The 22008-nt window shown below is 38.1% G+C and overlaps 1 pseudogene; it reads right to left on the bottom strand.

Annotated features, from left to right (window-relative positions):
* Positions 1-929: 929 nt before the first annotated feature.
* LOC135208852 (innexin inx2-like) lies at positions 930-11912 on the bottom strand (annotated as a pseudogene).
* Positions 11913-22008: the final 10096 nt, after the last annotated feature.

Here is a 22008-nt window from a genome sequence, read left to right as displayed (position 1 = left end):
CACAAGTCTATCATCATCTTCCTAAAAACAAGAGGAAGCTTTAAGCTTTTCGTCCCTATAACAGTCTCCTTAAAATCACTTGACCTCTCTGATCAATTTGGGGTTAATGATAATATTCCTAAAAATACTCTGAAGTCTCTTAGATTAATATTGACTCAGTAACAATCGTCCTAAAAAAAAGCATCAACAATCACAGTTGCTACTGAATCAGTTTACATTGGCATCAACACTCAGATAACTACTGAGTTAGTAGCAATCATCCTTAAAATGGTATCGACACTCTCAGATTGCTATTGAGCTATTAACAATCACCTTTATCCTTAAAATGGTATCATCACTCTCAGATTGTTACTGAGTTTACTAACAATCATCTTGAAAATGGTATCAACACTCAGATTACTACTGAATTAGTAGCAGTCATCTTTAACATGGCATCAACACTCTCGGATTACACTCAAGTTAATAACAATCCTCCTTGACATGGCATAAACACTCAGATTACTACTGAGTTAGTAGCAATCATCATTAACATGGCATCAAGATTCTCAGATAACTACTGAGTTAGTAGCAATCATCCTTAAAATGGTATCAGCACTCTCAGATTACTATTGAGTTAGGAGCAATCATCATTAATGGCATCAAGATTCTCAGATAACTACTGAGTTAGTAGCAATCATCCTTAATATAGCACCAGCATTCTTAGATTACAACTGATTCAGTGGATATCTTCTTTAAGTGGCCTCAGCTATAAAATGACTATTGAATCGGTGACAATCTTCATTAAAAATTGCCTAAAATCTCAGATTATTATCGAATGCCTCCAGAGTCCTCTTTGCTCCAGCAAAACATCTCGCGTAGGAGACCCAACTTTAATCCACGAAACCGAGATTTTCAACGTCATCAAAGAATAAAATAATGAAGGAGTAGAGTGGGTGTTTCTTGCGTTTATTTACAAAACCGGTTTTCAAAAATAGGTGTAAAAGTTACATCTACGAGAAATGTGTTCCTTAAACTTATCTGACAGTAAAACTCATGAACATACAGTTTTTAATAATAATAATATTAACAATCAAGTGTATAGTTGTTAGAGAAATGAAATGAATAATGGTTTACCTATATATAATAATAATAATAATAATAATAATAATAATAATAATAATAATAATAATAAGAAGAAGAAGAAGAAGAAGAAGAAGAAGAAGAAGAAGAAGATGAAGAAGAAGAAGAAGAAGAAGAAGAATTTACTGAAATATACAAGAACGCCAATGTCTCCATTAAATCTATAGCACCCTAAATAAAAAACAAATGAATTGTACCATAACAGTGATCCTTTACGTAGCTAACTACAATCCACGACTCATTTTACACTGAACGATGTCACTAACTGGGTGGGTGACCACCGGCACTTATACTAGTTTTCCAAAGTTTTTTTTTTTCACTGTTATTGTATGGAATGAGAATAAACTAAGATCATCTAAATGCAATTTCTAAAATGGAATTGATTAGAAGACCTATTCTTCTGAAACTGGAGTTGGCAACAGTGTTAAAAGCACTAGATACTGCTAATATAAATCTCTGCTCCTATTTGGAGCAGAGTGTCACACGCAAAGCCTCATCCCTGAACACTATTTATTGAGAACTGGAAGGTAAAACTATGGAATGATACGGAATTCCCTGATTCCCTTTAAGTACAGAGCAGCGATTCCCAACCCTGGTACCATTTTCCAAATCCCAGGGAACCTTCATCTATTGTTACACATACATACCTTCATACACGTGCACAAACACACATATATATACTATACACATTTAAATAGTTATACACACACACACACACATTAAAACACTCTGGTTTAAACTAAGGACTATATTTGTGTGGATCAAATTCCACCCATTTCACTACTTGAAAAGGGTGGAAGTTGGTCCACCCAAATATAGTCCTTAGTTTTAAATCAGAGTGTACATACATTTATAAATATATGCATATATATGTATATATACATATATATAATATATTTATGGATATGTATATATATAATATATATATACCTACAAACATCTCTAAGAAATTTCTCAAGATAAATCATATAAACCTACCATGACGTCACATGACAGTTCGCACTACCAAGCCAAAACACTTAACTTGCAATTCATAATTACTTCGCGATTTCTGGCGGAACCCCCCGCTGGGAATCGCTGCTGCTGCTGCTGCTGCTTCTGAATACAACGTTTATCCTTAACACAAACGTTTTGTCTATCAGTAACCGACGTTTTTCAACCCTCACATCTTCAGCGGCTTCTTTTCAAGGTCGTCCATGGGCAGCGTGTCCGTCGACTTCCGGTACTCGGCGGCGACCTGAGCGAGGAACTCGCTGAAGACCGACTCCTCCATGTTCCTGCCTAAGGCTCACCAGCAGGTACCAGTCGCTGAGGGAGGCGTGCTGCATGATCTCGGTGACGTGGGAGGTGAACCCTTGCTTGACGTACATCTGGGCAACAGAGAGGAGACAGAGAGAGAGTGAGAGAAACCGATCAGTAATTTGGGTCATTAAGATGTTTAGAAGTTAATTTCGTTCCGATTAGGTTGCAGAATATGCTTATCACATAAATCACTGAACTAATGAGAGAGAGAGAGAGAGAGAGAGAGAGAGAGAGAGAGAGAGAGAGATATTTCAAGACTAATTTCGTCCCGAATAAGTTACAGATTGTTTATCACATGGATCAATTAAGCTAATGGAGAGAGAGAGAGAGAGAGAGAGAGAGAGAGAGAGAGAGAGAATTTCAAGACTAATTTCGTCCCGAATAAGTTACAGATTGTTCATCACATGAATCAATTAGCTAATGAGAGAGAGAGAGAGAGAGAGAGAGAGAGAGAGAGAGAGAGAGAGGGGGGGGGGAGCGGTTACTAAGAAGTTTAAAGAGTAATTTCGTCGAGACTAATTTACACAATGTGTAGAAAATAAATCACTGAATGAAAGAGAGAGAGAGATAGAGAGAGAGAGAGAGAGAATTATACTCGCTGCTCTATAAATTATTATTTATTATAATAATTACCCGTAGAATAAATGTCCTGAGGAAAGGCACCGCGATGGTGAGAAGCCGGTACAGCGACCAGACGGCTGTGATGGCCGTTAGGAGGACCATCCACACCCACAGGAACAGGTAAATCTGAAGAGAAAGGACAGGCATGCGTGTCTCAGTATATAAATAAATATATATATATGTAAATATATATATATATATAACTATATACCCTATACTATATAAAGATATATATATGTATATATCTGATAATACCTAGATATAGATATATATATATATATATATATATATATATATATATATATATACAGGCAGTCCCCAGGTTAATACGCGGGGGTTCGTTCTTGAGACGCGTCGTAAGCCGAAAATTGTAGTAAGCCGGAAACATCGTCAAAAATCCTAGGAAAACCTTACTTTTAATGCTTTGGGTGCATTGAAAACTATGTAAACTGCATTCTTATGGCATTTTTCATTAAAAAAAACCTTCAAATATTGATTATTTTGCATTTTTGGTGTCATATTTTCATCTGCCAGATGAGCGTTGTAGGCGTCGTAACCCTGGTACATGTGTCGTAACCCTGGAAATAATGTCTGATGAATATAATTGACAAGTGTCGTAACCTCGGAACGTCGTAAGCCGAGACCATCGTAACCCGGGGACTGCCTGCATATATATATATATATATATATAATATATATATATATATATATATATATATATATATATATATATATATAATATGACCTGATCTCGGTCATTTGTGGGATCGAGGGATGTGAAGGAAAAAACAGGAGAGGGAGAATTTTACGCGCATGCAATGTGGGGCATGCAAAAAATAATAATCGATGAAACGTTTAACACAGGTGTATTCTTCTTAGCTACACAGGTGGCCTTTACTTGTAATTATTATGTTAACTATGCTAGTGTACAACCGGACGGCAAGTTAGACTGTTATTGACACTCTTAGTGTGGCAGCCGACGGGGAATGGGACTGGCGGGCATTGGGCACAATCGTCTTGACCCAGTCTGTACTGTATGGGGCTCGCTAACGAACTGATCTGACCGGTAGCGCGGCCTGTTTCAAATGGCCCCTACACACAGCATCATTATGCAAGGAGCTGATTGGTTATAGAGATGCGTGGCACTCTTTTGAACTGCCCAAGCCACGCCGTCTTGTAACGTCTTTGGCGGTTGACTTGCGCTGTTGCACATCCACACAGTATCACTTATAACGGTTTCACGGGACTTCAGAATATCACGGAGAAGGCATATTCAAAACTGTATTGAATCAGCTCATCTATATATATATATATATATATATATATATATATATATATATATATATATATATATATATATATATATACACAGGCAGTCTCAGGGTTAAGATGGGCTCGGCTTATGACGTTTCAAGGTTAAGGCGGTTTTCAATTATATTAATCAGAAATTATTTCCAGGGTTACCACACCTACAATGCTCATCTGGCAGAAGAAATATGACACCAAAAATGCAAAATAATCAATATTTGAAGTTTTTTGTGGGGGTGAAAAATGCAATAGGAATGCAGTTTCCATAGTTTTCAATGCACCCAAAAGCATTAAAAGTAGACTTTCTTAGGATTTTTGTAAGAAACATTTATAAGAACAATGTCCCGTTGTAACCCGGGGACTGCCTGATATATATATATATGTGTGTATATATATATATATATTATATATATATAATATATATATATATATATGATTTTTTTCTAATTAATTATAATGACTGGAAGATAAATTCAGATGGAATTAACTGGAAATGCAAAGTAAATAAAAACAAAAGTTGAGAATAGAAATCGCAGTGAAAAAAATCGGTAGTTAAAAAGCAGCGTCCAATTAAACTACGGTATACCTAATGCGTATTAGACGGTGGTTGCTTTGCTCTGTAATTACTACAAGAAATATATATATATATATATCTATATATATATATATATACATATGTATAATATATATACATATTTTATATGAATATATATATATATATATATATATATATATTATACGTATGTTATATGTGTGTATTTATATACATTATATAATAGAAAACAACAATACTAATAATACCTAAGTATACAAATTATCAAGTGAAATGACAGCCAACCGTAATTATTATAAACAACAAAAATAACCTACCATTCAACTGTAACTCCATTAAACCACAATATTTAGTGCGGTATGCTGGGATAAAAACAATCTGTTCAGATAACATGTACTGAACATGAGCGGTTGTCTCTGATTATGTAATAATGGCACAATAATAAGCTACATTCTCACGTTACATAACGTTGAGCTATCGTATGTCAAACGACTTAAACGTCGCAGTAGTGCTGTTAAAATAAATAAGACGTATTTATGAATCGTCGCTGCCGTTTTGATAGTAAGTATCACGAATGCCATGATTCGTGTTGTCCATCTGATGTACATACATACAATTAGGACGTTTGAATTTAATTGTAAGAGACCGAAAACCAAGTATTTGCAATGTTAATAATCTTGATTTGTATTTGTATTTTTAAAGGAAGTTCCTGAGAAGTTGCTCAGAAGGAAATATGGTATTAGGAGCAATTCTGTAACCACCCGGGGGGGGGGGTTATCAGGACTGGGATTAAAAACCAGATAGATATATGCATTGAAATAATCTTTTTGTAAGTCTGTTAAAATACTTTGAGATAACTATACCGAACTTATCTGACAATATTAATAATAATATGTGTATATCTCTACTAAGATACCAATCTTTCATTACCACGAAGAAGAAATAAAAAAAGGCTGTTATCAAGAACATGACAGAAAGCTTTGCATATCAGAGTTAAAACCGAATATCGAACATGGGAATCGGTGTACTGGTCTTTCCTATCAAGGTGATAACGAGTCGACTGTTTTCGTGGAGTTTTATCTTCCTCGATAATGTTTCAGGTATAAAAGCAACTTAGGATCGTCTTCATCCCTTAATACCCAGATTCAAGTAAGCCAGCGATTCCGAACTGGGGCTAAATTAATTAACAAGAGTCTATTTTCATGTAGAGTTTCAGTGAAGGAAAAATCAGCATTAGATACATACACACAACTTACGCGAATAATGAGCATTAAATACATACACGCAACATACACAGATAACGTGATAAATACACACGCACAAATGCATATACATCATCATCATGATTCAATTCGTACGCACAAATGTCTATATATATGGCCGGGAACTACTAATCCAGTTTCACATTAAGAAATAAAATAGAAAGAGGACCAGAGGAAGTTAGGAAACTGTAGGGGGAAAAGTTGATAGTATTTACAAATAAACCAAAATAACAAGAAAAAAAAAACTTTTGAGCGATAAGTTAACGTACTTCCAATTGAAATATGAATTTTCTGCGATACCAGTGTCATAGACAAACTAAAGCCCTAATATACCCGATATTTGATGGAAGCCATGAAACGGAAAAAAAGGAAGGAAAAAGAACTGGAATTAACCTCTAGAGAGAGAGAGAGAGAGAGAGAGAGAGAGAGAGAGAGAGAGAGAGAGAGAGAGAATAAACAAATCCACTGAATCGAGACCTCGGGAGACTCCCACCTTCGAACTAGGAGACGAAAACTCACCTTCTCGTTGATGATGTTCGTAGCGATGAGGCACATCACGTCTTTCACCTGTATCGTCCCAGAGGCACCGAAACTCTTAAAGGTACACTTCGCCATCTTGGGGAAGACCAAAGACATCGGGTCGGTGCGATTCTCGGGGTCCAGGCTTGCTATTTCTATTATCTGGAAAAAGGCGAAGGACCGTCTTGTGAGTTTTGCTTCACTAACAGCTAACAGAAATGAAGCTTATAATTCAAGTAACAGGTCCACGAGACTTGACATTAAATATCAAAATATAGAAAAGCCGATAAAGAAGAAGAAATCCCGGGTATACGGTAAAATACCGAATGGCCGGCCTCTCCCGTAGCACGACCACCTTCCCGAAAAAGTACTGTAACACGTCCTGCAACCCAGGATAGACATTAGTCAAGAGCCAGCGTTCGTCAAAGGAACACCTCGAGACCTCTACTTTCCCCTCGAAGTAAGCGTTTTCTCCCAAGTCACAAATTAAGGCAATAATTTCCGATTTTCGGGAAGGTGGCCGCGCTGTGGTAGAGGCATATGCATGTCTTCAAACAGTCTACCACAAAATGACCAGGAACAGTCCCAGTTCCACTTACGCTGGATCCATAGGTGAGGAACTCGCCTCCCAGGAAAGTGTCCGTGAAGAAGAGCATACTGACGACCACGGCCAAATTCAGGAATTCGCAGAAGAAGAACTTGTTGGCCCAAGAAGCATGTCTGTCCATGTGGTTCGTAATGTACTGCACCAGTGCCTTGAACCTATATGCAAGGGAAGAGACCCGTATGTAACTGTTTCAGTAGAGCATATCAGAAGTATCTTTGATATAATGTCATTTCCTCTTAGAATGTAAGCTGTAATACACCTTTAGCTGAAGGACAGAATAGGTTTCTCTTAAGATGCAACAAAAGTCGTTGCAATACAACAATGAGATACTGTTTCGGTCTTTCAAGGGTCTGATTAGACACGACTATCTTGAGACGTATCAGAACTTAGCTATGTTACTCAAGTGAATGTTTTAGCCCCAAATTTAAGTTGAAGAGTCACTATACTCTGTTTTTTTTCATCTGTCCATCCGCCTGTGGTGTTTTTGAATGGTAACACTGCGTCCCGGGCTTTAGATAGTTACGCTATGTTTAAGTTTTAGGTAAATAAAAGAATATCTGGTGTACATTTGCAACTGAAAAGTGTTTTAATAATTTACTGTATGCGAATTACACCGTTAATATTCGAAATAGGATATTATTATAATCGTTGAATGTAAGCTGAATGTATCTATCTAAAGCCCGGGACGCAGTGTTACCATACAAATACACCACAGGCGGATGGACAGATGAAAAAAAAAAAACAGTATAGTAACATCGTGTATGAAGAGTACTTTTCATGCTTTACTCTGATTTCTCAATAGATTTCTTTTTTAGATTAGTGGACAAACATAAAAAATATAAAAGTTACTCACAAAATCATCCATGTTAAGAGAAAAATTATTCAGGTTTTACACTCCAAGTACTTCTGGCTTTAGAAAGGCTCCCCGGTGGGTCGTTATAAACAGACACCTTAATTATACGGTGCCCGCGGAGCCAGCCAGGTAGCTTACCTTTCCTCTCGATTGAAGTAGATCTTGAGATTGGCGCCGAGATAATCCTTTATCGAGACATCCTGGATGACCTCTCTGAAGAAACCGCCCTCCCACCTCTTCCAGAGCCAGTGGGGTAGGTAGAACAAGAGGCCCTGGAAGAGAGACAGAAGAGAACGTATGGAATGGAATGGAATATAGAATATATAGCCCCAAGGCCAAGAAGCACTGGGGCAACTAAGGTCATTGAGCACTGAAACGGAAATTGACAGAGAAAAGGTTTTAAAGGTGTAATAAGAGGAAAATTCGCAGTTGAATTATGAAATCGTTGTTAGGAGAGGGTGGAAAGTAAGATGGAAGAAAGAGAATATGAACGGAGATACAGTAAAAGGAATGAAAGTGGTTGCAGTGCACCGCAGAAGATACTGACGGTACTAGTCCCCTACTGGGAAAAGCACGTATTCTTTATTTTCTGTTTGTTATTTGGTTTTATTAGTTACGGGATACCGCTTCACCTGGCTATTTTTCTATTGAATACAAGGTTTATTATTTACTACTTCTCAAATAAACGAAATGTGAAATAATTAAGATAAACAGTGACAAGTAAAGTGTATGTATATTCGATAATATATCTCTGTTGAAGTTTCAACCAACAATTCCACCTGTATACTTATTCAGACACCCAACCAATAGGATTTCCCTCTCCACACAGTTTTCTCTCATTTCGATCAGTCAATGACGAATTCATCCAATAAATATCGACTCCCGTTCATTTCGACTCGACGGTCAATCAGACAATGAGATTCAGTGTCGTCTCTCACCTGCAAAAACAGCACGAAAGGAACCCACTGGTAATAGGCGTGCACGGTGATCTCTTCCTCCACGCCCCGCCCTCTCACGGGCGGACCAACTCCCGGGTGGGGCACGTCCACGCCCACCTCGAGCCCGTGCAGTCGGTCCACGGTGAAAGTGCCCATGATGAAGCAGTATTCGTTGACGACGTCCGTGCTCACGCCGGAGGCCATGCAGTCGATTTTCTTGCCTATGGGAGAGAAAAATCAGAATCGGATCTGAGTTGTAAGTTTGAAATCAGTACGGTGACCAAGCAATCCATGTTCTTAAAGTTTTCTTGGGTAAATTTAAATTGAATTGTACCTAGAATTTAGGCCAAAGGCCTATGAGGTCATTCAGCGCTGAAACGGAAACTGTCAGTAAATGGTTTGCAAGGTGTAACAGGAGAGGAACCTCGCAGTTGCAGTATGAATCAACTGTTAGGAGAGGGTAGAAAGTAATATCGAAGAAAGAGACTATGAAAGGAGGTAAAGCAAAAGGAAATAAAATAGGGGTTGCAGCTAGGGGCCGAAGGCACGCTGCAAAGAACCTTAAGTAATGCCTACAGTAGCCCACAAGACGTGCACTGATGGCACTAACCCCCCCCCCCCCCACGGGGAGGGGTGGGGGGCAAATTTAGAGAACTAAAAGGGAACTTATCGAAGGTAATGACGCAGTACATTTTGCTGAATTTATGATAATGGTAACTGAGCAATAAAGTTAGAATCCTTCGGGTGAGGGGGGAAGTAATCAAAGGCGTTGATGTTCTCAAGCCAATAAAAATAAGACAGAAAATGTTGCGAGCTAGGTTGAAGTATACTTTACTGTTCTCAAAAGAATAACTGATTCGTTAAATTATAACAGTTAAGGGATTGTTAGAAATGAATGCACAATGTTAAGGCCAATGTATGACTTAGAAATGGCTTCTTACAAATAGGCGTACTAAAAGATCTTGCTTATAACTTTAGTACATCAGAAATCAATCAAACTTGATAAAATGACGTCAAGTTTCAGCTGCTACGTTGGCCGAATTAAGCAAGAAATAAATTTCTAAAGATAACGAGAGAGAGAGAGAGAGAGAGAGAGAGAGAGAGAGAGAGAGAGAGAAAGAGAGAGAGAGAGAGGCTCACTATCCAGGGGATTTAACACGGACTTGATATAATCAACTGCACCCACCTCGTGACTATCGTCAGCAACATTTAGATAATAAGAAACAAAAAATACTAAGACTTTCATTCGGTGTCCGATAAGAAATGAGAACACGAGCGATAAGGATTTTAAAGATAATATCATGTAAGAAACATTCATAAGAACACAGTCGGGTTCTGCAGTGGCTGTTTTACACAGCGTCTGATGTTATGCGATAAATAATCCGCATTTGTTTCAGCAACGTTTTATTGCATTTGGTATCAATAGTTATTTAGACTATGCTTCCCATTTTGTATTATAGAGATATACGTAACCGTTATGAATATATAATGATAATAACAATCAACCACCTAGATTACAAAGCCCACCGCAGTCTACCGGCAACCAAGTACATAACATGGTTTAAGTCAACAGAAGCTTATTTCATTTTTCAAGACAAGAATGGAGATCGTCCATTAACCCCAATCGCCTCAGCCTTCTCCCTACCCCTGGAAACTTGCTATTAAAGCCAGGTTGAAGTGTTGTCCAAGAGGACCCCAGGAGTATATATATATATATATATATATAATTATTATAATATATATAATAGATATATATAATTTATATATATATATATTTGATATATATAATACATCCATGCATACCTTTATGGAAATAATGAACACAGAGTACGTGTTTCGTAATTATCATTTTCTGACTCACAACGGCATGTGTGTGTACTCAGAGTTAAAAAAAAAAACCTATAGAGTTAACAAAAAAATATACTTACAATTTACCAAATTTTTAAAGCAAAAATGTCATGGTATCTTGAAATTTTGAAACTGGAAAACTTACCAACTGCATCGTACAGTGTTGACAGTAGAACCGATAACATGAAAATGAGGTAGGTGTACCGGTAATGAAGAAGGAAAATGAAGCTGTCCACTTTCGGCTTCAAGTCTACCTTGAGTTTGATACTTGATAACGCGCTGTACACCATTTTGTAACAAATTCACTACGGAGGCAACTCCTGGCACTGGAACAACTAAGGAGACACTTGGTTTGGTTAGAGTAAGGTCGGATGTTCTTGCCAGAGTTTGCTGTGTTCTGATGGGCACCTAGGACCAAATATCCGAGGCACTCCTGTTGTGGTTACAGAGACCAAATATCCGAGGCACTCCTGTTGTGGTTACAGAGACCAAATATTTGAGGCACTCCTGTTATGGTTACAGAGACCAAATATCCGAGGCACTCCTGTTGTGGTTATAGACACCAAATATCCGAGGCACTCCTGTTGAGGTTACAGAGGCTAAATGTTCTTTGAAAACTTTGCTCTATGGCAGACAAAGACCAATTAATTATTATCAGAGGCACTCCTTTGTTGTTACAGAGGTCGAATGTTCTTTTCTCAGCGTTCCCTGGGAAATGATATCTGAGGCGTTAGATGGTGTTACAGAAGTCGGTGGTTCCTTCAGAGTCCCCAATGATCAGCAACCCTGAAGGACTGAGCTGGTTGTTGACCAGACAAAGGCTACGCCGAGACTTCCGTTGAACTGCACGGCGTGAAATGGTAGGTGTTACTTATTCCTTATCTACTTTCAACATCACCTGTCACCGTCGCTGATTACAAGGCACCACTTTGAGCATAAGTGATAAACCAACCTGGATTTTGAAACTTCAAACATTTCCGAAAGCGTTGTTTCTTCAGTGCAGGAACTGGTAGAGACCAGTTTTTTTTTTTTTTTTTTTTTTTTGCTATAATCACGTTCTTATCACCTGATAATTCTTTCTTTCTTTTCTTCTTCTTCTTCTTCTTCCTTCTTTCTTTCTTTTTTTGTCAGGATGATAGGAGTCTGAGACTTTCAGGATTACAGAGGTATAATGTTTTATTTTTCCACTTGGAATATTCGACAAATAAAGTCCAAAGGTCTCTAGAGAAGATCACTACAGATGATATAAAAACTGATATTTATTATGAATCATCACTCTCCAATAAAGGTTTCCAAATTATGCCACAGAGAAGATAGTACATTTGTTTAACTAACAGTAATATCCAAATATGCCCATTGGTTGGAATTTCTTATATGGGCACCACTGCCAGGTATTTTTGGCTGACACCTATTCCATTTACACCAGAGGACAAAGCTTCGTAATTGTCATTAGGAATTCATTCCTCTGAGAAAATAGGAAACTTTCAAACTAGCCGACATAGCGTTATCTGAAATTTCCTAACAAGACATTCATAAGAGGAGCAGGACATTTCATCGAGACCTTACAGACCTTACATCTTGTTCGGGTTGCCCCAGGTCCCTCAGTGTGAGGCACCTCTAATGTCTACCAGAGAGTTGCTAGTACATCTTCCGGTATATTTTGCATCTTCCAATCTTGGATGGTCTGGGATGCAGCTTAGATTGTTGAGCTTATTCTTAAACACATCTACGCTCACTCCTGATATATTCCTCAGATGAGCTGGCAACGCATTGAATAGACGCTGCATTATCGATGCTGGTGCGTAGTGGATTAATGTCCTGTGTGCTTTCCTTATTTTTCCTGGTATAGTTTTGGGCACTATTAATCTACCTCTGCTCGCTCTTTCTGATATTTTTAGCTCCATGATATTTTCGGCTATTCCTTCTATCTGTTTCCATGCCTGATTTATCATGTAGCGTTCTCTTCTCCTTTCTAGACTATATAATTTTAAGGATTGTAGTCTTTCCCAGTAGTCAAGGTCCTTAACTTCTTCTATTCTAGCTGTAAAGGACCTACCTTTGTACACTCTCTATTTGTGCAATATCCTTTTGATAGTGTGGGTACCATATCATATTGCAATATTCAAGTGGACTACGAACATATGTTTTATAAGGCATAATCATGTGTTCAGCTTTTCTTGTTTTGAAGTGCCGTAACAACATACCCATTTTTGCTTTTCATTTTGCCAATAGAATTGCTATTTGATCATTGCATAACATGTTCCTATCATCATCACACCAAGGTCTTTAACTGCTTCCTTATTTGTGATTGTCTCATTATTAGGTCCCTATATGCATATAGCTTTCCTTCTCTGTCTCCATAATTTATTGATTCAAGTTTATCAGAGTTAAATACCATCCTATTTACCTCTACCCATTCATATACTTTGTTAAGGTCTCTTTGTAGCGCGTTCCTATCTTCATCACAAGTAATTTCTCTACTTATTCTTGTGTCATCGGCGAAACTACTCACTACCGAGTCCTTAACATTACTGTCTATGTCTGCAATCATAATAACAAACAGTAATGCAGCTAACACCGTACCTTGTGCATTATAAACTATTATTTCTTTAACATAATTCACCTCGTTCACAAATACTAGGTCTAAAGTATTTTCCTTTCTTATTGACAGGTGATTTATTTGTTGAATGTTGTATTCTAGTAGCATCTAGTAGCATATCTAAGAGAGAGAGAGAGAGAGAGAGAGAGAGAGTACTTTTATTAATAGTCCCCATGTCAACTTAGCCAAGTGTATGGCGTTATCTACGTAGACCCCTGATAAGGCATTTATAAGACAAGCATAAACGTTACCCGTGGTTTACTTTTCTTATAACAGTTCAGAGATAAGGTCTGCCGATACATTTCGTAACACTAAAAATAAGCCTTGGGTTTATCTCGAAGATTATAGCAAGCCTCTGAATTAAGAGCCGAAATGTTTACCCAGAAACCTCTGTAAAACTCGGCCTTGTTTCGGCTCTAAGAATATTTGAATAAATGGCAGCCTTTTCCAAATAATAATAATAATAATAATAATAATAATAAAATAATAATAATAATAATAATAATAATAATAATAATAATATCAATAAAAGTAATAATGAAGGTGCTTATTACTGATATTACCATTATTATTATTTTCATATTGGAGACGAGCGTATTATTATTAAAATTATCATTCTTATATTATACTATTATCATCATCACCATTATTATTATTATTATTATTATTATTATTATTATTATTATTATATTATTATTATTATTCATTATTTACGTATACATATAGTAATATATGCCACACCGAACAGACAACGACTTTACTGGCAACCTTTCACAAAATAATATTTCCCATCTGCGAGGAAAATAACGAAAAAGAAAAGAATTAAAAAAAATAAATAAATAAGCCAATAAATAAAAATAAAATATAAAAACCGAGGTAAGGAGAGAGCGCTTGAACGTAACCTCAAAACACAAATAAACAATATATATATATATATATATATATATATATATATATATATATATATATATATATATATATTATTTATGTAATTGTATTTGCAGACAGGAACTGAATCACAGAGAAAGTATCTGACAGGAAACCAGAAACCAATTAGTGAGCGGTCGACCCCTTTAACGACTTGGGAAATGACTTGTTTTAAAATCAAAGAATTTATCTCGAGTCCGTGATATCTTCTATTACCTTCGCAACTCTTATGGTTGTATTTTCACTCGGCCCCATCCGGATCTTTATCCGGATTCACAGGATACCTTTAAGGTCGACGTATTTATTGCTAAGTTGACTGAATTTCTCCAACGAATTCTCGGCATTTATTTAACTGCAGTTAGTAGAGTGGAATATGAATTTTTGTCTGAGGTCTGGAAGCTGGGACCTAATATATGAGACCATTCATGGTATATGAATTTCTGACCGAAGGCATGGAAGCTGGGATCTAACAACGAGATCATTCAGCACTGAAATGGAAGTATAGCGTAAAAAGTTTTCAAATGTGTAACAGGAGAAAAACCTCACAATTGCATTATAAAACAATTAGAAATTGGAAAGTAAGATGGAAGAAAGATAATATGAACGGAGATATATTAAAAGGTTGCAGCTAGGGGCTTAAGGAACGCCGCAAAGAGCCCTAAGTAAAGCCTACAGGGCACCGCGTGAGGTGCACTGACGGCCCTACCTCCCTACGTAACCACTGAAGCTAGTAAATGAATAAATAAGAAACTATACTTGCATCCGGATCCAGATGTATACCTAAAATTCTCAGCAGATCTTCCTCGATCAGCAGCCGACCTCTCTACAAATTCTATGACGTCTATCAACTACGTTTGGAGACATCTTGCAAACAAATAAGCACACAAAACAAACAGAAGTGGTGGGTGGGGTACGGGGGGGAATACAAACGGTAGTCCATTTCGATGCTGGAAGTAATGATGATGACCATATTATTGTTTCTGGGGCGAAGGGCGAACACAGCCGCCTCAGACTTTGCGGGTTTGAGAGGTGTGTGTGTGTGTGTGTGTGTGTGTGTGTGTGTGTGTGTATTAAGTCACTGACCCATTTTCAAAACTATATCTTCTTACTCTTCTCTTACATGGTCGGCGACGACGCGTGTCGACATTAGTCTACACCTATCAATCAACATATCTTAAATAGAGTTGAAGTTGGGTGGCTACTGTTCATTAAGTTGCTGCAGAGACGAAAAAAAAATGGATAAAATATTCAAGAAGATAATTATCATAATAATAAATGAAAAAGAAGTTATGACACTGAAGAAGAAATCTTGAAACCATTACGACCAAAAAGGGACCAGTCAGTCTGATGAGTCCTGCAGAAACATTCAAGGTTAATGACAAAACATGATGATTCCACCAAGTCATCATTACTACAATGCAAATTACAATTTGTAAAAGGATTAATCTATTTTCCCAGCCGCCACCCTCTCTCTCTCTCTAAATCTCTCTCTCTCTCTCTCTCTCTCTCTCCATTTTTTAGTAATAATTTTGTCATGCACACTTCATATTTGTGTTTATCTTACAAGACGAAACTTTTATCTTGTCTCTTGTTTCTGTCTATTTCTGTATGTCTGTCAGTTTGTCTCATCCATTCCATAATTTCACAGTCTTTCTCAAATTACCCAATTCCCAACATGCGAGGAAAAAAAAAGTTACATTAAGAAAGTGACATGTACCTCCATCAACACTCTCTTTCACTCCATACTTCTTTCCAACTCGTTACCCATCCACCTCGCAAAAAAAAAAAAAAAAAAAAAAAAGCATAAAACCCTACTTACATTTTCGTTTCACGTTTGTTCTCATGTCCCAGTTAGGCACTGTTCGTGGTAAAAATCCCGTCTCCAAATATAATTTGGCCTTAACTGTGTTTTCACAAGTCTTTTTCATTGCGTCTCCCAGGAGGCGTTATACGAGCACGAAGACTCGTAAAATACCGGGTCACCGTAACTCTCATTTTCGCGTGGGTTTACATTTTTTGTTGGTTAGGAATTCGACTTATTTTACCCATAAAACAAATGCCCATTTTTGCACACAGAGACCGGGATGCAGACGCGTGCGCAAGTACAAAATTGCAAAAATAAATACGCAGACTTTAAATCCGATACACGTTCATATATATACGCACACACTGCATATCTGACAATACAAGGTCAAAAATGCGCTTACTAACATTGCTTAGACAGATGAAACAAGGCTTGGATAAAGCCTAAGAAGAGATCGCGAGTTTAGTCCAGGATGTAACCAGCTACGTTCCATACGGACAAAGAACCCGTGGAAGATCAAAGGAATGCTGGAAGAGGAATGTGTCCTGGAAGATTGAAGATGATAAACGGTTTGAACTGAAAGAAATCTCCTACGAGAGTTCATAGAGATACAGGCGGTAGTCTCTCCTATGTGCCGGAAACATCAGAAGATTTCAAGAGCAAAGCCACACTGATTCATTCATTGCACTAAGGGTACCTCTAACTTCTCATTCCAAGGTGCAAGCAAGTACCTCTCTATGATAAACTTAAAAAGGAAAGCGTGCTTTACTAAATGTTGTGCATGATGTCGATGAAGTGTGCTTTAGTATAAAGAAAATTGCCAGGTAGAAACAAAATACCGTAGTAAATATTTTAAGGATAAAGTTATTTCCTTCAAGACTTGACATGATGCTGATGTACTTATGACAGAGCAATATTAACGAGAATCTATGTCTTTCGTTTTTCATCTAACTTTCTTTGTTATTGGGTCCTCATTAGAATAAACTGTATTGTAACAAGCATTTTCATCGTCTTAAAATTTTTTATTCTTAAATTAAGTTGAAGCAGCTTAGATGCAGTGGCTAACCAACAAACTTCATTTTTACGCCTCTTAAATATTTTAATTCCTTCCTAAAGCATCGTAGTGAAGTAAACTGTAAATCATTATCGCTTCACTCGAAATTTTTATCGCTCTGCAGAGAACCATTAAGAGCAAATCTGTGTCGACAAAACGGTCTTAGTTTTCTGTAAAAGAAAGTTATGGAGATGACTCTGTCTGTCCGTCCGCATTTTTCCTCTCCGCCCCCAGATCTTAAAATCTACCGAGGCTGGAGGGATGCAAATTGGTATGTTGATCATCCACCCTCCAATCATGAAATACACCAAATTGCAGCTCTCTAGCCTCAGTAGTTTTTATTCTATTCAAGCTTAAAGTTGGCCATGATCGTGCGTCTAGCAAAACTTTAGGACAGACCACCAAGCTGAAAGTTTAATGGGCAGCGGCTCATAGAGCATTACACGCTGTACAGAAAACTCGTATTATTTTACTCTTGTTTTTTAAAAGATAAGAGTATGATTTACGCTCGAATCATTCTCTTTCTTTATTTCAATTGTTTATGTAAACCTTCACCACCGACGCTTCAGGAAGCGCAGTCCTAATTATCCTCTCGCTATAAATCTGTCAAATTTCCCTCAATTTGTCTGAGAGCAAAATGTTGACACAGGAATCAAAACGAACAGTTACAAATTGAAGTTGTAATATCAGGTTCGCGACCTGAGCAATTGACCTTCATACTTTATTCAACAGATGCATTCGGCGATCCATTGTAACGCTATACGTTGGTAAAACTCTCTCAACTCTAGCCATTACCGTGACACAATGACTCAAATTCATAAAATATCATTCTGCTCGGCAAAAATTAGACGTGACAACAAGCGCCACTCTACCTTTATGATTTGGTAAACTTCGTGTCATTAAATCAATGGCCGAGTGTGAAGACTGACGCTTAAGGGCAATCTCATCTGTATCGCAGATTGCGTCTGATGCTAATGGAAAGACGCAACAAAAACCTGCTTTCAGAACGAGCAGATCTTTAATCTGAAACGGCTCCAAATGTAAACAAATCCCGAAGTGCTCTGGAGTCAACTCTCGAGGCGTCTGTCGTCACGAACGACCCGAAACATAAACACTTTTGAGTTTTGAACCGGAGTGACACCAATTGACTTCGCTGCAATTTTAGACGGTGGTGGTGGTGGCTTTCACGACGCACAAAGAGGGGCTCTGTGTGTCCGTTCTAATCCTGTAAAATGTGCCAGGATCGGTTTTAGTCTCCTGAGCCGTCGAAAAGATACATACAGCCTTACTTCTTTTATTAGTCAAGACTTAAAATTCTAAGTCCCTTCCATCATGCTCTGTTAATTATCTTTATTCTTTCTTGAATGGGTCAAACCACGTCTTATTTCGCAAGAAAAATGACTTTTTCTTATTAAGTTTTTGTGATTAGATTGGAAAGGTTTGACGCTCTTTTTATCCATTTAACAGACGCGCGCGTGTGCGCTCGTGCGTCTCTGAGTGTCCTCTCCAAACAGGATGCGAAACTTCAAGAACGAATCTGTATTACACCTCTGAGTTAAGAGCTCTTTGGCCATCAGTCGGGGAAAATGAGATGACCCTATTGGCGACCTCAAGTGCCTCGGATAGTCCACTCTAAGTGAAAAAAAAGTTAAGTATATCTTAGTTTTACCAGACCACTGAGCTGATTAACAGCTCTTCTAGGGATGGCCCGAAGGATTAGATATTGTTTACGTAGCTAGGAACCAATTGGTTACCTAGCAACGGGACCTACAGCTTATTGTGGGATCCGAAACACATTATATCGAGAAATGCATTTCTATCACCAGAAATAAATTTCTCTGGTTCCACGTTGGCCGAGCCGAGAACCGAACTTCGAACCACCGGATTGGTAACCGAGCGCGAAATCCACTCGGCCAACGAGGGACTACGCTAAGTGAAAGAAGTGATATTTGACTACAGGCTTTCCGAGGTGAAATATGCAAAGCAAAATTGACAAGAAAGAGATGTCACTGGAGTTAGTTCTGACATGGACCTATATACATTTACTTTACAGAAAGATGAGCAAATCATTCATATTTTCACTGTTAAGAGAAATTGATCTTATGTGTGTAAATGTTGTTTGTTTGTATGTTGTTTTTACGTTGCATGGAACCAGTGGTTATTCAGCAACGGGACCGACGGCTGTACGTGACTTCCGAACCACGTCGAGAGTGAACTTCTATCACCAGAAATACACATCTCTGACCCCTCAATGGAATGACCGAGAGTCGAACTCGCTGCCATCTAATTGCCAAGCAAAGACCATACCAACCACGCCACTTAGGCGCTGTGTGTAGATGTTAAACCCGTGATTCTTAACAAGTACTTTGAATTAAGGTTTCTGGCTCATAACTTTTCCAACGATTATTAAAAACGCCACAGTCGCCTGACTATCAGGTACATAAATTCTCTACCCAGTTCAGTAGAGGTACAATGGTTTGTTTGTTTGTTTGTATGGTGTTTTTACGTTGCATGGAACCAGTGGTTATTCAGCAACGGGACCAACGGCTTTACGTGACTTCCGAACCACGTAGAGAGTGAACTTCTATCACCAGAAATACACATCTCTCCCCCCTCAGTAAAATGCCCGAGAATCGAACTCGCGGCCACCGAGGTAGCAGGCAAAGACCATACCGATCACGCCACTGAGGCGCTCAGAGGTGCAATGAGGACGATTATCCGGCCAGTCACCCAGGAGTCGAACTTGGGTTACCTTGCCATATAAGCGAGATTACTATCAATTATCCAGAGGTACATTATTTAATTTTGGGATGAAGTTGCTTCACCCATGCCCTTACCAAAGGATGCCCAAGTGGCGAAAATGTCTACAATGTATGGCCTCTCATGATGATACCCACATAAATAGTCTTTTCACTGAATAATATACAGCTTAATTTCGCTGATTGACAATCAGCTGTAGAAAGAACGAATTCCCCCTTCATGGCAGTTGAGAGTTTCGACTGGAACATGCCTATTTCACTCCGTTTTGGCCTAAAATCTAAAATTTCAACTTACGTTGATGGTTTGCATGTAAGTGTAACAAATTACAATGGGTGCTTATCAATAAGATAAAAATGTGAACACATTTCATTTTTCTATTTGTGATTATGAACTAGTTTCATTAACAAAAATGGATGATAAATTGTAAAACTTGGTGGAAGAGGCACCCATCTCCTTTACTTAGTTTTAATCCTCTAAAATCCATCGCAATTTGTAGAGAGTAAAATACAAAATGGTTCCCGTCAACGCCCCACTGATTAGACAAAGGAAGAAGAACTGATAGTTATGAAATTGGAATTAACGAGCTGCTGGGAAAAGGCTGACTTAAACATAGTAGTTCCATGTTGGCCGAGTTTATTTCGCGCTCGGCTGCCAATCTGGTGGTCCGAAGTTCGATTCTCTGCTCGGCCAACGCGGAACCAGAGGAATTTATTTCTGGTGATAGAAATTCATTTCTCGATACAATGTGGTTCGGATCCCACAATCCCACGTATAAATATCTAATCTTTCGGGCCAGCCCTAGGAGAGCTGTTAATCAGCTCAGTGGTCTGGTAAAACTTAGATATACTTTTTAAACAGACATAGTAGACGACAACAACAACAGATACCCTATAGAAAGCCGTGAATGACAGCGAGTCCTTACCTATTGCATCGTAAAGCGTGGCCAAGAGCATGCACACCATAAAGATGGCGTACGTGTACCTGTAGTGCAGCCGAAATACGAAGCTGTCCACCCTCGGTTTGAGGTCCACCTTGATCTTAACTTTGGAAAGAGCTTTGAACACCATCCTCCCCGGTTTGATGAGACTTGAGGGGATAATATTTACTGGAATGTCTGAAATTTGGTCTGTTCTTTCAGACCCTTCTGGAAGGACTAATTCCACTCAAAGTCACCCGATACGGAAAATTTAGTTATTCAACGTCAGAAGGCGAAACGCGCAGGGCTCCCACAGTGATTTAACGAAGTAGTTTCGAAGATCCAGTTTCTGGAAATGCCGCCAGATCCAGATAAGTCTCTAATGAACAACAACAACAACGAAAAAAAACGGAAACGAGAGCTTTCTAAGACACCTATCACACGTCACTTCCAGTCCGCCCAATGGATGCGAGACTGACTAAGTTTCACGTCATTTAAATTTGTCGATAAGGCTGCCGATTCTTTATCTAATCATCTGAAAAGAAAGCGTTTTACACTACGAATTGGTATTAGCGCGATCAATTAAAACTTATCTCCGGTAACCTTCGCTGCCAGCGCGTTTCAAGAAAATGAAAACTGGATAGCGATTCGCGGCAACAAAAGAAAAGTTGTTGAGAAGTGAAAGAGATCATTTTGCATATTTCCAATGGCAATTATTAATGAATGAAAAAATTCGCAAAAATACACACAAACTAGCAACTCACGTTCATGGTTATACCGCATGATATTATCTAGAAGGACGTATTTTTAAAAACATATTTTGACTAACCCGCAACCACACTTTTTATATTCATTAATCAGCGACCACTGTCCAGTTATATCAGCTCTGGACTTTACATAATAATAATAAAAAAAATAGAGGACTAGAAAACATTCGATAACGAATTTTGGGGGTGCGAGGGCCAGGGGCGGGGCATGACAAGGAGATGAAATTAGCCTTCCCATTTCTTCGTAATAA

Source organism: Macrobrachium nipponense, chromosome 35 (genome assembly GCF_015104395.2).
Source record: "Macrobrachium nipponense isolate FS-2020 chromosome 35, ASM1510439v2, whole genome shotgun sequence".
NCBI classification, from domain to species: Eukaryota; Metazoa; Arthropoda; class Malacostraca; order Decapoda; family Palaemonidae; genus Macrobrachium; species Macrobrachium nipponense.
This window is presented reverse-complemented; position numbering and strand designations above follow the sequence as displayed.